Source organism: Taudactylus pleione, unplaced genomic scaffold (assembly GCF_031769625.1).
Source record: "Taudactylus pleione unplaced genomic scaffold, aTauple2 ptg000292l, whole genome shotgun sequence".
NCBI lineage: Eukaryota > Metazoa > Chordata > Amphibia > Anura > Myobatrachidae > Taudactylus > Taudactylus pleione.
Window position 1 is genome coordinate 1818817 of NW_028284694.1, and position 12891 is coordinate 1831707.

The 12891-nt window shown below is 49.0% G+C and overlaps 1 protein-coding gene across 1 annotated transcript in view; it reads right to left on the minus strand.

Moving 5' to 3' along the window:
- Window positions 1–12891, minus strand: part of CRTAC1 (cartilage acidic protein 1) — an 822281-nt gene that overhangs the window by 523300 nt on the left and 286090 nt on the right. The gene's annotated exons all lie outside the window — the stretch shown is intronic.

The window sequence follows — 12891 nt, forward strand, 5'->3', positions numbered from 1 at the left end:
ACAGGGAGAGGAGGAGGCCTGTCCGCAGTCTCTGTCTGCCCACCCCCCAACCTCTCTAGCCGGCAGCACCGTGTGCTCTGAGCATTAGGGGCACAGACTCTTTTACGCATGGTCTTCAGGTCCCTGCACTTTGAAGTGTTTAGACGTCAGCTAATAACATCGCTACATTAAAGCTGGGTACCCACCTGAATGACAGTGGAACCCAGTGATGCAACGGGTGATGTAACGATGCATCAGGCGCGCCGTACACACTTCCTGATGCGACATTCGACGGCATACAATGGCGTGATGTTTCGCTACATGCTACATGTATAGCATCACGTCATTCAGTGCATCGTTCCATCTGCCGTGTAGGACAGTAGATGGGACGATGCGATGAACAGCTGTCGGGAACGATATATTTTATATATATATATATATATGCATACATAGATAGATGGATGTATATATATATATATATATTAGGGGTGTGCACCGGCCACTTTTCGTGTTTTGTGTTTTGGTTTTGGATCTGGATCTTTCTTCGTGTTTTGGATCTGGATTGGTTTTGCCAAAACCACCCTTCCGTGTTTTGGGTTCTGGGTTTTGTGTTTTGGATCTGTATTTTTTTGAAAAAAAGCATAAAAACAGCTAAAATCACAGAATTTGTAGGTTTTTCTGCTCCTATGCTATTATTAACCTCAATAACCTTAATTTCCACTCATTTCCAGTCTATTCTGAACACCTCACAATAGTGTTTTTATGTCCAAAAGGTTGCACCGAGGTAGCTGGATGACTATGCTAAGCGACACGAGTGGGCGGCACAAACACGTGACCCATCTAGGAGTGACACTGCAGTGGCAGACAGGATGGCAGTTAGAAAAACTAGGCCTCAAACTGTACATAATGCAAAGAAAAAAAGAGGTGCAAGATGGAATTGTCCTTGGGCCCTCCCACCCACCCTTATGTTGTATAAACAGGACATGCACACTTTAACAAATCAATCATTTCAGCGCCAGGGTCTGCCACACAACTGTGGCTGAAATGATTGGTTCGTTTGGGCCCCCACAAAACAAGCTGGCAATTAATGTGTCCCTGCACAAACTGGCTCTACGGAGGCAAGATGTCATCCTCATCCTCCTCATCCACCGATTCCTCACCCTCTTCAGTGTGTACATCCTCATCCTCACAAAGTATTAACTCGTCCCCACTTGAATCCACCACCACAGGTCCCTCTGTATGTTCTGGAGGCTGGTCTCCCTGGAAGAGCTGATAATTCATTTTGATGAACATCATCTTCTCCACATTCTGTGGAAGCAACCTCCTACGCCTTTCGCTGACAAGGTTCCCGGCTGCACTAAACACTCTTTCGGAGTACACACTGGAGGGGGGGCAACTCAGGTAAAATAGAGCCAGTTTGTACAGGGGCCTCCAAATTGCCTCTTTTTCCTGCCAGTACAGGTATGGACTGTCTGACATGCCTACTTGGATGCTGTCACCGATGTAATCCTCCACCATTCTGTCAATGGTGACAGTATCATATGCAGTGACAGTAGACATGTCAGAAATTGTTGCCAGGTCCTTCAGTCCGGACCAGATGTCCAAACTTGGTCCTGCCTGCCCTGCATCACCGCCAGCGGGTTGCTTAGGATACCTAAGTTTTTTCCTGGCAGCCCCAGTTGCGGGAGAAAATGAAGAAGGAGCCGTTGACGTGTCACGTTCCGCTTCAGCTGACAGTGTGTTCACCAGCAGGTCTTTGCACCTCTGCAGGCTTGTGTCGGCCGGAAAGAGAGACACCACATAGGCTTTAAACCTAGGATCGAGCACGGTGGCCAAAATGTAGTGGTCTGATTTCAACAGATTGACCACCCTGGAATCCTGGCAAAGCGAATGAAGGGCTTCATCCACAAGTCCCACATGCCGAGCGGAATCGCTCCGTCTTAGCTCCTCCTTCACTTTCTCCAGCTGCTTCTGCAAAAGCCTGATGAGGGGAATGACCTGACTCAAGCTGGCAGTGTCTGAACTGACTTCACGTGTGGCAAGTTCGAAGGGCTGAAGAACCTTGCACAACACGGAAATCATTCTCCACTGCGCTTGAGTCAGGTGCATACCCCCTCCTTTGCCTATGTCATAGGTGGATGTATAGGCTTGTATGGCCTTTTGCTGCTCCTCCATCCTCTGAAGCATATAGAGGGTTGAGTTCCACCGCGTCACAACCTCTTGCTTCAGGTGATGGCGGGGCAGGTTCAAGAGTGTTTGCTGGCGCTCCAGTCTTCGGCACGCAGTTGCTGAATGGCGAAAGTGGCCAGAAATTTTTCGGGACACCCAAAGCGTCTCCTGCACGCCCCTGTCGCTTTTCAGAAAATTCTGCACCACCAAGTTTATTGTGTGAGCAAAACATGGGACGTGCTGGAATTTGCCCAGATGTAATGCCCGCACAATATTGGTGGCGTTGTCAGATATCACAAATCCCCAGGAGAGTCTAAGTGGGGTAAGCCACTGGGCGATGATTTCCCTCAGTTTCTCTAAGAGGTTGTCGGCGGTGTGCCTCTTACTGAAACCGGTGATACACAGCGTAGCCTGCCTTGTAACGAGCTGGCGTTTCTGAGATGCTGCTACTGGTGACGCTGCTGCTGTTGCTGCGTAAGGTGATACATCTACCCAGTGGGCTGTCACAGTCATATAGTCCTTAGTCTGCCCTGTTCCACTTGTCCACATGTCCGTGGTTAAGTGGACATTGTGTACAACGGCATTTTTCAGGACACTGAGGACACTTTTTCTGACGTTTCTGTACAGTCTCGGTATCGCCTGCCTAGTGAAGTGGAATCTAGACGGGATTTGGAACCGGGGACACACTACCTCCATCAATTGTCTAAATCCCACTGCACTAATGGCGGATACCGGATGCACGTCTAACACCAACATAGCAGTCAAGGCCTCAGTTATACGTTTTGCTTCAGGATGACTGCTGTCGTACTTCATCCTCCTCGCTAAGGACTGTTGGAGGGTCAATTGTTTAGTAAAAGTAGTGGTGTTCCTACTTCCTCTCTGGGATGATGAACGACTCCCAGCAGCAGCAGCAACAGCAGCAGCGGCAGCAGTAGGCGTAGCAATGCAGGATCCTCCGGAGGAATCCCGGATAGGAGAGTCAGTCATGCCAGTGATATGGCCTGCAGGACTACTTCCGATCCTGACTAAGGAGGAAATTGACGAGGAGGGAGTTGACGGTGTGGTTTGCAGGCGCTTGGATACAACAGGACAACGGGATTTAGGTGTCCCTGGACTGCTTACGGTCTGAGCCAAAGTTTCTGAACTTGACAGTAACTTTTTATGAACGCGCTGCAGGTGCCGTATAAGGGAGGATGTTCCTAGGTGGTTGACGTCCCTACCCCTACTTATTTCACCTTTACATATGGTACATATGGCAAGACAGTTGTTGTCCGGATTTGGATAGAAATATTGCCAGACCAAAGAGGTGGAATGTTTGGTCTTCTGCCCAGGCATGACCGTGATGGGCTTTTTCATCCCACGGACAACAACTGTCTCCCCCGGAGCCTGATTTAAACAAACCACATCACCATCAGAATCCTCCTCGCCAACTTCCTCCTCAGCGCCAGCTACACCAGTATCCTCATCCTGTTGTACTTCAACAGTGACATCTTCAATTTGCATATCAGCAAGTGGACTGTGGGTGCTCCTTTCAGCACTTGCAGGGGGCGTGCAAATGGTGGAAAGAGCCACCTCTTCCCGTCCAGTGCTGGGAAGGTCAGGCATCGCAACCACCACCACACTTGGACTCTCCTTGGGGATTTGTGATATCTTCTTAGAAAGCACAGTTCTTCGCTGTGCTTTTGCCAGCTTAACTCTTTTGATTTTTTTAGTGGGAGGAGTGCTTCCATCGTCATGTGAAGCTGAACCACTAGTCATGAACATACTAGGGATCGACCTTAGCCGTTCCTTGCCACTCCGTGTCGTAAATGGCATATTGGCAAGTTTACGTTTCTCTTCAGCTGATTTAAATGTCTTTTTCAAGGTCATTTTCCTGAACTTTGCCATTTGGGATTGTATGTGCCCTCTACTATGACATTGGGCATCGGCCTTGGCAGACGACGTTGATGGCATGTTATCGTCTATGTCATGACTAGTGGCAGCAGCTTCAGCACTAGGAGGAAGTGGTTCTTGATCTTTCTCTATTTTATTTTTATCGGAGAAAGTTTGGTCCTCCATTTATGTTATATCGATTTGATATATACGTGCGGCTAAACACAGAAAATAATTTTTTTTTTGGTTTGGACTGGAGTGTACTTTGTGGGTTACAGCACCCTTTAACGGTCAAGCCAGCCGGCCCTTTACTTATGACACAGGCGCACTCTTGGCACTACTTTGTTGATGCACGTGCGGCTACTGCGCACACAATTCACAAACACAGAAAATAATTTTTTTTTGGTTTGGACTGGAGTGTACTTTGGGGGTTACAGCACCCTTTAACGGTCAAGCCAGCCGGCCCTTTACTTATGACACAGGCGCACGCTTGGCACTACTTTGTTGATGCACGTGCGGCTACTGCGCACACAATTCACAAACACAGAAAATAATTTTTTTTTGGTTTGGACTGGAGTGTACTTTCGGGGGTTACAGCACCCTTTAACGGTCAAGCCAGCCGGCCCTTTACTTATGACACAGGCGCACTCTTGGCACTACTTTGTTGATGCACGTGCGGCTACTGCGCACACAATTCACAAACACAGAAAATAATTTTTTTTTAGGTTTGGACTGGAGTGTACTTTCGGGGGTTACAGCACCCTTAACGGTCAAGCCAGCCGGCCCTTTACTTATGACACAGGCGCACGCTTGGCACTACTTTGTTGATGCACGTGCGGCTACTGCGCACACAATTCACAAACACAGAAAATAATTTTTTTTTAGGTTTGGACTGGAGTGTACTTTCAGGGGTTACAGCACCCTTAACGGTCAAGCCAGCCGGCCCTTTACTTATGACACAGGCGCACGCTTGGCACTACTTTGTTGATGCACGTGCGGCTACTGCGCACACAATTCACAAACACAGAAAATAATTTTTTTTTGGTTTGGACTGGAGTGTACTTTCGGGGGTTACAGCACCCTTTAACGGTCAAGCCAGCTGGCCCTTTACTTATGACACAGGCGCACGCTTGGCACTACTTTGTTGATGCACATGCGGCTACTGCGCACACAATTCACAAACACAGAAAATAATTTTTTTTTAGGTTTGGACTGGAGTGTACTTTCGGGGGTTACAGCACCCTTTAACGGTCAAGCCAGCCGGCCCTTTACTTATGACACAGGCGCACGCTTGGCACTACTTTGTTGATGCACGTGCGGCTACTGCGCACACAATTCACAAACACAGAAAATAATTTTTTTTTTGGTTTGGACTGGAGTGTACTTTCGGGGGTTACAGCACCCTTAACGGTCAAGCCAGCCGGCCCTTTACTTATGACACAGGCGCACGCTTGGCACTACTTTGTTGATGCACGTGCGGCTACTGCGCACACAATTCACAAACACAGAAAATAATTTTTTTTGGGGTTTGGACTGGAGTGTACTTTCGGGGGTTACAGCACCCTTAACGGTCAAGCCAGCCGGCCCTTTACTTATGACACAGGCGCACGTTTGGCACTACTTTGTTGATGCACGTGCGGCTACTGCGCACACAATTCACAAACACAGAAAATAATTTTTTTTTTGGTTTGGACTGGAGTGTACTTTCGGGGGTTACAGCACCCTTAACGGTCAAGCCAGCCGGCCCTTTACTTATGACACAGGCGCACGTTTGGCACTACTTTGTTGATGCACGTGCGGCTACTGCGCACACAATTCACAAACACAGAAAATAATTTTTTTTTTGGTTTGGACTGGAGTGTACTTTCGGGGGTTACAGCACCCTTAACGATCAAGCCAGCCGGCCCTTTACTTATGACACAGGCGCACGCTTGGCACTACTTTGTTGATGCACGTGCGGCTACTGCGCACACAATTCACAAACACAGAAAATAATTTTTTTTTGGTTTGGACTGGAGTGTACTTTCGGGGGTTACAGCACCCTTTAACGGTCAAGCCAGCCGGCCCTTTACTTATGACACAGGCGCACGCTTGGCACTACTTTGTTGATGCACGTGCGGCTACTGCGCACACAATTCACAAACACAGAAAATATATTATTTTTTTAGCACTTGGGGGGAGCACCCCTGATGGACAGAGCACCCCCTGGACAACACTACAGCACCCCTTTAGGACTGGGACACTGCACAGGACTTTGGAGTGGACACAGCCCCTATGGAGAACTGACTGCACAACACAGTCCAGCCAGCCCCTATGGACTTTGAAGTAGTGGACACAGCCCCTATTAACAACAGCAGCACAGCACAACACAGCCAGCCCCTATGGACTTTGAAGTAGTGGACAACAGCAGCACTACACTACACTACACTACACAGCACTAACTCCCACCCTCCCTCTTCACTGTCCACAGCCGAGTGAGAAAATGGCGCCGACGCGGGTACCTTATATAGGATCCAAAACCCGCGAGACTCGGAAGGCGGGATGATGACGTTTTGCCTCGATGTCAGATCCGAGTCAGGCGGGAAAAGTCGAGCCTGACTCGGATCGGACTCGGATCGGGGGGGCTCGGGGGGGTTCGGATTTCAGAAATCCGAACCCGCTCACCCCTAATATATATATATATATACACTGTATATATACTGTATATATATGACATCTGACTGACATCTGATTATAGTAACACACACACACAATTCACCAAGCATTGCCAGCATGATTGATTGGTCCACGTGCCCTATATGTTGCGATCTCCAGCAGAATACTTGAATAACGTATTTGACACCTGCAATATCTTTAAGCTGTACAGAACATTCTTAGCTTCGGGGTAAAATATGTACAGTTACAAAGTAGCATTGATTTTCACATGCTTTTCATACAAATCTCTCACATGGGCATATGTTACTCTGCGTAATTCCATCTATTAAAAAACTGGAGGAGTTGCCTGGCAGAGGTAAAATGAAGCATTATCCATACACTAATATAGAGAACCATACGCCAGGGCAGTGGAGTATCTATAATGGGTGCAGGATGGCCCCTGGGTCAAGGGGGGCCCACACCACACACCCTGCACCCATATAATTAGCATACTTACCTCTCCGATGTCCCGCACTGGCAGATTCTTCTGACTTTAATCACCGGGAAAATTGTGTGGCGGCCATTTTTCCAGTGCTTTGCGCATGTGCACTGGTGATGTCCCCGGAAAGAAGGCATGGGCACCATGTTCACGGAGACCCATGACTCTGGCACAAAGCCAGAGTCTACTGCGCTGCCGGAGAGGAGGCGGCCCGCATGGAGGCTGCACGTGGGCCCCCTCCTCTCTTAAAATGCCCCTGCCCCAGGAGCTAAGTCATAGGAAATAATAATATTTGGACATGGCTGGTCTCATTTCTGAAACACTCAGGGAAAAATGTATCAAATCTTTGAGAGAGATAAAGTAGAGAAGGTGCCCATAATAACCAATCAGCTTCTGTAAACTGTTAAACTGTGCTAGATAAATGACAATGAGAAGCTGATTGGTTGCTATGAGTAACATCTCCACTTTATCTCTCTTGTAGATATGAGGATGTGAACAGCGCTATAACTTAACAGTTAAATATATATATAAGATGGAATGGATTATGAAATAATTGGCTTAATAAATAAAATTAGTAATAAACATGTCTTTATAAAATAAGGATTGACATGGTATAATACACGAATTTAAAAACAGTAATAGTAAATATGCATATGGGACAATTGGCAACTGGTATATTGGGGAAAGACACCTGTTCCTATTATAGCCTCTTGGAATGCTGGAATTGGTTGGTTGCTGTCACATAATTAGGTAAGCAGTCTCCTATAATTACCACTATGCTCCAGGTAAAAGGGTCTTTAGCGAAAATATCCTGCACGCTGACAATCCCGTGATGGAGATGGATCTTTCTGTAGATGGAGTTGCTGAATGTGTGACAATAAAACCGCCGTGTTGTATCCATATTATATATAACTGTTAAGTTATAGCGCTGTTCACATCCTCCTATTATCTATTTATTGAGGTTGACTAGCCTCATCCACTACAGCAGTTCTACAAACACTGCCCTAAGCAGCGCCTGATACAGAATCTACTTGTTAAGGTGCATACACACACAACGAATTTTTGAACGATTATCGATAACGACATCGTTTATCGTTCAATCGTTGAAAAAATCGGTCACTTTCTGAGTTAAAACGATGAACGTTTATCGTTCATGCGAGTTTACGTTTGTAGTTCAGTCAGACTGACCAACTCAACGATTTTCAGTAAGGGAATATGCAAAAATCGTTTGTAGTTCAAAAAAATCGTTCATTAAATTTAGTAAATGAACGATTTTAGTAAACAATTTTCGTTCATTTTTCATCCGGGCGTCTGGGATGAACTTACGCCACTGCACACAAGCAAAGTTCAATAAGTGAGTGTCAGTGAGGTAGTGTCAGTAACAGTGAGGGACTGCCATTGTCAGTAAAAGAAGTGTCAGTGACAGTGAGGGATGTCAGCGAGGTAGTGACAGTTATACCCCTTTTACACCAGAGCAAAAACCTGGGTTTTTGCTGGGTCTACCCAGGTCGCAGCTCAGTGTAAATGGGTCCCTGAAAAATAACCTGGGTCAAGTGACCCTGCAATCCAACCCAGGTAGCTACCAGGGTTGGACCCAGGATGGACCCGGGTAATGGTGCAGTGTAAACGGTGCAACCCGGGTTATCTGACCTGGATCATGCCTAAAATGAGCTGATTGGTGGCTGTGGAGCAGTCACCTCCCACTTTTAATGACCTCACAGGTTTAGCAGGGCAGACCTGAGTTCAATGTGAACAGGGCTGACCTGGGAGTAACCCAGATGAAAGGTGCAGTGTAAATGGGTCTGACCTGGGTCTGACCAGGGTTGGAACCATGTCCAAAAACCCAGGTCGGACCTGGGTTTTTGGTGGAAAAGAGGTATAACAGTGAGGGAGTGCCAGTGTCAGTGAGGTAGTCTTGGTGTCAGACAGTGAGGGAGTGACAGTGAGGGAATGTCAGCGAGGTAGTGTCAGTAACAGTGAGGGAGTGCCAGTGTCAGTGAAGGAGTGTCAGTGACAGTGAGGGAGTGTCAGTGACAGTGAGTGAGTGTCAGTGAGGTAGTGTCAGTGACAGTGAGGGAGTGTCAGTGACAGTGAGTGAGTGTCAGTGAGGTAGTGTCAGTAACAGTGAGGGAGTGCCAGTGTCAGTGAAGGAGTGTCAGTGACAGTGAGGGAGTGTCAGTGACAGTGAGTGAGTGTCAGTGAGGTAGTGTCAGTGACAGTGAGAGAGTGTCAGTGAGGTAGTGTCAGTGACAGTGAGAGAGTGTCAGTGAGGTAGTGTCAGTAACAGTGAGGGAGTGCCAGTGTCAGTGAGGTAGTCTTGGTGTCAGACAGTGAGGGAGTGACAGTGAGGGAATGTCAGCGAGGTAGTGTCAGTGACAGTGAGGGAGTGTCAGTGACAGTGAGTGAGTGTCAGTGAGGTAGTGTCATTAACAGTGAGGGAGTGCCAGTGTCAGTGAAGGAGTGTCAGTGACAGTGAGGGAGTGTCAGTGACAGTGAGTGAGTGTCAGTGAGGTAGTGTCAGTGACAGTGAATGAGTGTCAGTGAGGTAGTGTCAGTGACAGTGAGGGAGTGTCAGTTACAGTGAGTGAGTGTCAGTGAGGTAGTGTCAGTAACAGTGAGGGAGTGCCAGTGTCAGTGAGGTAGTCTTGGTGTCAGACAGTGAGAGAGTGACAGTGAGGGAATGTCAGCGAGGTAGTGTCAGTGACAGTGAGGGAGTGTCAGTGACAGTGAGGGAGTGTCAGTGAGGTAGTGTCAGTGAGGGAGTGTCAGTGACAGTGAGGGAGTGTCAGTGAGGTAGTCTTGGTGTCAGACAGTGGGGGAGTGTCAGTGACAGTGAGGGAATGTCAGCGAGGTAGTGTCAGTAACAGTGAGGGAGTGCCAGTGTCAGTGAGGAAGTCTCAGTGTCAGTGAGGGAATGTAAAGGAGGGAGTGTCAGTGAGGCAGTCTCAGTGTCAGTGAGGCAGTCTCAGTGGCAGTGATGCAGTCTCAGTGGCAGTTAGGGAGTGTCACACATGTATCTACTTAATGTGTAGATAATACTGTATGTTCTCTTTAAATCCCACAATTCCCAATAACCTTGTTCGCAAAAGTTATTAGAAAGTAGATTATGAGGTTTACACAAGCAGAGTAAGGATCACAAAGGTCTTTTGTAAAACCGTGCCAGTGTCCCTGTGGACGCCTCATGCTGGCCAGTGAGTTAGATGTGTTATGAAAGCCACTGCCGCTCACAGGCTGCAACAGTGTAACTGCTGGGTATATCGATTAGTGATTCTTATTCTGCTGGCTGGTAATTAATACGACAGTGTGCACCTCTGTCCCTCCGGCGTATACTGACTGCCAGACGCTGTGCTGGAAAAGGTGCCGCAGGAGAGCCAGCTGGCATTAATCACTGACATATGATCTCCATTTACTCTACCTTGTTGTCAAATGATTTAACTCTACTTTGCATTACCTGAAGCTACTCAGAAAACACAGACGGCTGACTCTGCTTACACCCAAGTGGGCCTGATTCAGCACGGATCGCTATTCTACTTATACACACGCTACGCAGTTGCTAATATTAGCGGTGATATGTAAATTTGCATTTGCATTGCGATCTCAGCCTGACATCAGGACGCCCATTTACTCTTACACACATCCGTATACTTTGACAACATAGCGAAACAATCGGTAACATCGGACCCATACGCACAGGTAAGGGAGGTCAGACCTCACTCAGGCATTGCTAACTTCAGCGCACACTATGAGGCCTCAGGCTGCGTAGGGTATCGCAGTGGATAATTTATACACACCCATCCAACTGCGTTGAAATGCACTGGCATGCCTGCGTTCGCCCGACCACCCCCCATCACCACCCACAAACTGCACTTCCTGCCAATTACTCTGTGATGGGTCTGCGTCACCGCTGCGATCGCATCGTCTGGTTCGTGCACACGCACTGTGATGCATATGCATGCGCAGTGTAAAATAATCGGCCGATTGCGTGCGTATTAGAAACTGCGATCCGTGCTGAATCAGGCCCACAGATGGCTGACTCTGCTTACACCCAAGTGAGCCTGGTTAAGCGGTGCTTTGTCTTTTACCATAGCTGCATCTGCGTCTTTAAGATAATGCCACAACCGATGATCTTCCTACTGAGACGCACCTATGAAGATGCACCATCGGTCGCAACATCGAAGATTGCACAAGCACTATAGCAGGCAAATTTGCAATCTGAAAATGGATTCCTATGTCAGTGTCTGCAGCACCTGCTCTGAGGCCATTATCCACAGTCAGGGGGAGCCTGCAGCACCTGCTCTGAGGCCATTATCCATAGTCAGGGGGAGCCTGCAGCACCTGCTCTGAGGCCATTATCCACAGCCAGGGAGATCCTGCAGCACCTGCTCTGAGGTCATTATCCACAGCCAGGGAGAGCCTGCAGCACCTGCTCTGAGGTCATTATCCACAGTCAAGGAAAACCTGCAGCATCTGCTCTGAGGTCATTATCCACAGCCAGGGAGAGCCTGCAGCACCTGTTCTGAGGCCATTATCCACAGTTAAGGAAAGCCTGCAGCACCTGCTCTGAGGCCATTATCCACAGCCAGGGAGAGCCTGCAGCACCTGCTCTGAGGCCATTATCCACAGCCAGGGAGATCCTGCAGCACCTGCTCTGAGGTCATTATCCACAGCCAGGGAGAGCCTGCAGCACCTGCTCTGAGGCCATTATCCACAGTCAAGGAAAGCCTGCAGCACCTGCTCTGAGGTCATTATCCATAGTCGGGGTGAGCCTGCAGCACCTGCTCTGCAGCCATTATCCACAGTCAGGGAGAGCCTGCAGCACCTGTTCTGCGGCCATTATCCACAGCCCGGGAAAACCTGCAGCACCTGCTCTGAGGTCATTATCCACAGCCAGGGAGAGCCTGCAGCACCTGTTCTGAGGCCATTATCCACAGCCAGGGAGAGCCTGCAGCACCTGCTCTGCGGCCATTATCCACAGCCAGGGAGAGCCTGCAGCACCTGCTCTGCGGCCATTATCCACAGCCAGGGAAAGCCTGCAGCACCTGCTCTGAGGCATCCATAGTCAGGGAGAGCCTGCAGCACCTGCTCTGAGGCATCCATAGCCAGAGAGAGCCAGCAGCAGCACCTGCTCTGAGGCCATTAGCCGCAGTCAGGGAGAGCCTGCAGCACCTGCTCTGAGGTCATTATCCATAGTCAGGGAGAGCCTGCAGCACCTGCTCTGAGGTCGTTATCCATAGTCAGGGAGAGCCTGCAGCACCTGCTCTACAGCCATTATCCACAGTCAGGGAGAGCCTGCAGCACCTGCTCTGAGGTCGTTATCCACAGTCAGGGAGAGCCTGCAGCACCTGCTCTGAGGTCGTTATCCACAGTCAGGGAAAGCCTGCAGCACCTGCTCTGCGGCCGTTATCCACAGTCAGGGAGAGCCTGCAGCACCTGCTCTGCAGCCATTATCCACAGCCAGGGAGAGCCTGCAGCACCTGTTCTGAGGCCATTATCCACAGCCAGGGAGAGCCTGCAGCACCTGCTCTGCGGCCATTATCCACAGCCAGGGAGAGCCTGCAGCACCTGCTCTGCGGCCATTATCCACAGCCAGGGAGAGCCTGCAGCACCTGCTCTGAGGCCATTATCCACAGTCAGGGAGAGCCTGCAGCACCTGCTCTGAGGCCAATAGCTGCAGTCAGGGAGAGCCTGCAGCACCTGCTCTGAGGTCATTATCCACAGCCGAGGAAAGCCTGCCACAC